The 4,070-nt window shown below is 40.7% G+C and overlaps 1 long non-coding RNA gene across 1 annotated transcript in view; it reads right to left on the bottom strand.

The window, feature by feature from the left end:
• Window positions 1–657: 657 nt before the first annotated feature.
• LOC116697246 (uncharacterized) overlaps window positions 658–4,070 on the bottom strand; it is a 10,134-nt gene continuing 6,721 nt past the window's right edge. The window contains exons 2-3 of the long non-coding RNA XR_004333974.1: window positions 910–1,069; window positions 658–702 (exon numbers count right to left, since the gene is read on the bottom strand). This is a non-coding gene — a long non-coding RNA (uncharacterized LOC116697246). The remainder of the gene's footprint in view (window positions 703–909; window positions 1,070–4,070) is intronic.

The raw sequence follows: 4,070 nt of genomic DNA, 5'->3' as shown, positions 1-4,070 counted from the left end.
CTATTGATGCATGCTCTGGTATTTTAAAATAATCTTAACTCTAAGACCCACTTACTGTATTTTTCCAGTGCTTTAAACCACATCTCACGCTCTTTGTCAGCAGAAAAGATGTTTTTTGTTGATGTCATTACAATCAAGTGTTACGTTAGCTTACTAAAGAAATTCCCATTTTCCAATGCTTTGACACAAGACGTGGTGTCTCTCAGCAGTTTCCCCAATGCAGGAAAAACAGACATGATGCAACACTGACACCTTGTGGAACTATACATATAATACATAAATACAGAATCAGGAATATGATAATAATAATGTATACTTTGTTAATCCCACAAGGGGAAATTACGATATGTGTGCAGCAAACCTTTTTCTTAAATTTCCTCTGCTATGTTTGATGATTTTGTCAATCATGCATTAAAAGTGATTCATGTATACAGTGTTGTTTGTAATTTTATTAATAATTAGTGAATACTGTCTTTACATGTACTTATGTTTACATATTTTTTATATTAATATTAATGACATCTCCCATCTCCTTCAAATGTGGATTTTTTTAAACATTTTTTTGTTACTTTGTGATGTACAGACGCCATGAGAAATAGTATAAGTACGTAAAATAATTCCACATATTGTAATCCAAACAATTCACATACTACTGCGGGTTTTGATTATTAAATGAAGCCGAAAATATGTCGGCAACTAGAACTCACTAGCGATGGCCAAATGAAGCTTTGTGAACCAGTGTCTTTATTTTCTGAGCCTACTAGATGGCGCTCCTTGTTCAGCAAAGTGTTGGGAATATATTTGATATATATATATAATATATATTTCTCCTAACACCAAGAGCGCCATCTAGTGGGCTCAGAAAATAAAGACACTGGTTCACAAAGCTTCATTTGGCCATCACTAGACATTGCTAGTATCAGCTAGCGGTAGCTAACGTCAACGTTAGGTAGCCGCTGAAAGGGTTTGTGGTGACTTTGCCTGGAACGTTACCAAGTCGTGAATTGTGACTTGAAGTCGTAACTTACGGGCTAAAAACTGTGTCTGGAAGGCAGCAATAATTATCCTGCTTCAGTTCAAAATTTTGTGGCAAACAATCACAAAGTGTCACAGCTACCTGGCACGCTATTGGCAGGTTTAACACAACGACGATAGCGAAACGACCAAGCAGCTTCTTGTTTACATTCAACATCGCGGCGGCCACCAAACGCCACTGAAGCGCAGCGAACCTGTTGATGCCGCTGTCGCTTCTACGTCACCTGGATCGTTGGTCTGATTGGTTGAAGGACTATCCAATTAAGTACAGAGCCATTCGAACGATGCCCGTTGGTCACGCCTACAGATACAGATAATACAGAGCCAACTCCCCAGAACAACGCTCAATCTAAAATCTATTGAGCTTGGCTTGGTCTGGTGCTAGCCAGACTATAACTGAGCAGCTTTGTATGATTGAATCTCCACGAGGATATTTAAATGTTTGAACTCAAAGTGAAATCACAAAGTCAAATGTTTTTCAGTCTGGTTCACAGGAGCAGAAACCTTTGTTTCATGACCTCACAGCTCAGGGTCAGTCTACCTCAGATGGTTCATAGACCGGGGATGTTCAACAAGTAGCTAGCGAGCTACCGGTAACAGGTTTCCAATAGCTCGCCAATAGGTTGACAAACTGAAACACAAAATGACCAAGATATTAAAAGTGAGGTAGCCATAGATGTGTAAAGTGGTCATTTTTTCTTGGATCCTGGGAATATTTATAGTGATGTAGCTAATTATGTGGGCTTAAATAAGTACAAAACAGCCATGGAACCTAAGTTAAAATTTTTCATAAGCTTTGGGTATTGCAATTTCAGCAACAGTAGCTCCATTCAGCTTATGTGTTATTTAAATAAAGGTAGGCTAGTTCTGAGCCACTTTCGTTATTTTAAAGTAGCCCTTAGATCAGTAGCGTTTTAGCACCACGAGCACTTAAAAAAAATTCCTCAAAGGGGTTTTCTACTGTATAATCTATCATTCCACTGTGTGGTGAATTGGCAAATTGGCGTCTGGGCTTCCTGAGAAGGTACCACGCACAGAGAAGCTGTGTGAGAAGGGGAAAGGGGGGGGGGGGGGGGGGGGGGGGGGGGGGGGGGGGGGGGGGGGGGGGGGCACGGACAGTTCACCTCTGGGTCGAACGGGTTGCTGGGCATAGGCGCCGATACTGTTGGTGCTCCGCAGTTATGTGTCAGTTAAACCTTTACTCTCTAATCCTATCCTGAGTTGAAAGATAGCCTACTTCACGGCTTTATTATCGAGGTGATAGGCGTGTGTGTTAGAGTCAGCCTGACTACTTTTTTTCTTTTTTTTTTTTTAAAAGGGCATGGGCCCTTGAACACCCACGGAGGAAAACATTAATCGGCGCCTATTTGGTCACCCAAATGGAATTGTCAGGACAAGGGGGGTGGGGGGTGTCACTGTTATGCATGATAAGGTTCTATCGGAGCTCTACCCCAGCTTTTAGACTGCACTCAGGATTGCACTTACTCTGCCCGTCACTGTGGCTCGAGCAGAGAGGAGATTTTCAAAACTAGAGTTGATCAAGTCATAGCTGAGGTCCCTGGGCGTCAGTATCCATCACTCAATAGGGGAGCTGGAAGGGGGTCTCACCCTGGGTGTCATTCAATGTAGAACCGCCACCGCCTTAGATGAAGAAAGGTTGGAGACCCCTGGTTTAAACATTATGCATATTATAAAAATCCTTATGGAGAAAATGAATGGAATTTGTACTCCCAGAACCACACTGCTGAGCTCTATGCAGGAAAACTGACAAGTGAGTGAGCCGGGTTGGTTGACGACGCTTTATTTACTGCTCATGTAACCACGGTGATGTGGGGTAAAACAAACTTTGTTTTTTGAGCCAGGGGCCTCTCTCGGATCAGACCTTTAGCGGGGCTCAGCCCCAATTTAGAATGTGACTTCTTCTCTGGGGACAACCAACGTTAAACTTTACAACCGTTTCCTACTACTACCTCTGACAGATCAGATAGAAACTCAGCTAAAGGCGGGAGTCTGGCTCAACCACCTCTGATTGGCTAAAACTACGTTTCTGGCCATCGGCGACAGCCACACAGGATGTTCCACCTGTGTCAAGCCCAAACTCTAACTTAAAAACTTTGAGTTAGAGGCCGCCACAGCAGGACCTGGAGCTCACCGCCAGTGTTTCAGTTTGACTGTTAAAAGGTGTATGGATAATTAAAAAGGTATTTATTTAGTAGTATCTGTGATGGTGACAATGGCGTAATGATTCAGATCGACTCCCAAGACAAGACGGTGCTGACCCAACTGGCCAATGGAAACGTGGCCCCGCCCATGACACTATTTTCACATGGAGAGAAAAATCCTGAGACGAGAGCAAAACATTGAATCGAGAGCAAAGACTTAGGTTTTGAGAGCGAGAAGAAAAACATTTTGAGAAAAACACTATTTTTTGGGAGAATTGTTTTTCAAAATAATAGCAAATATATATTTGAGAGTTAAAAAAAGGGATTTTGATAGTGATTTTACATTTTGAGAGAAACATTTTTTTTTTGACACTGATAGCAACAAATAAATATTTGAGATTTTAAAATAAAAAAATAAAAAAAGGTTTTTGCCATTGGTATGACAACTGTTTCTCTCAATCATTTTTTTTTCTCTCATAAAAATGTTTTTTTGCTAGCAGTGTGACAACTTTTTCTCTCAAACTTTTTTTTCTCGCATGTAATGAAGAAACAATTCTGGCTCCATGCACCACAGATAGGACTGAGAAACCCAGGGAGCGTTGCCCGAACTCATTTAGCAGGCACACTGTAAATAAGGGCTGTGAAATCTACAGTTATATACTTTAGATTTCATAGTAACACTGCTGTATATGATTTTTACAATAGAATGCTGTAAAGTTTACATTACAACCTTGTCGACATGACAAAATCACAGTATTCTAAGTACTACAGTTGAAATCACAGTAGTCAAAGCATTACTGTAAAAAAAAAAAAAAAATCACAATATAGCCACTATAGTACTGCAAATAGTAAAGTAAACTACTGTATTTTTAC

The sequence above is a fragment of the Etheostoma spectabile genome, chromosome 10 (assembly GCF_008692095.1).
Source record: "Etheostoma spectabile isolate EspeVRDwgs_2016 chromosome 10, UIUC_Espe_1.0, whole genome shotgun sequence".
Lineage (NCBI taxonomy): Eukaryota > Metazoa > Chordata > Actinopteri > Perciformes > Percidae > Etheostoma > Etheostoma spectabile.
This window is presented reverse-complemented; position numbering and strand designations above follow the sequence as displayed.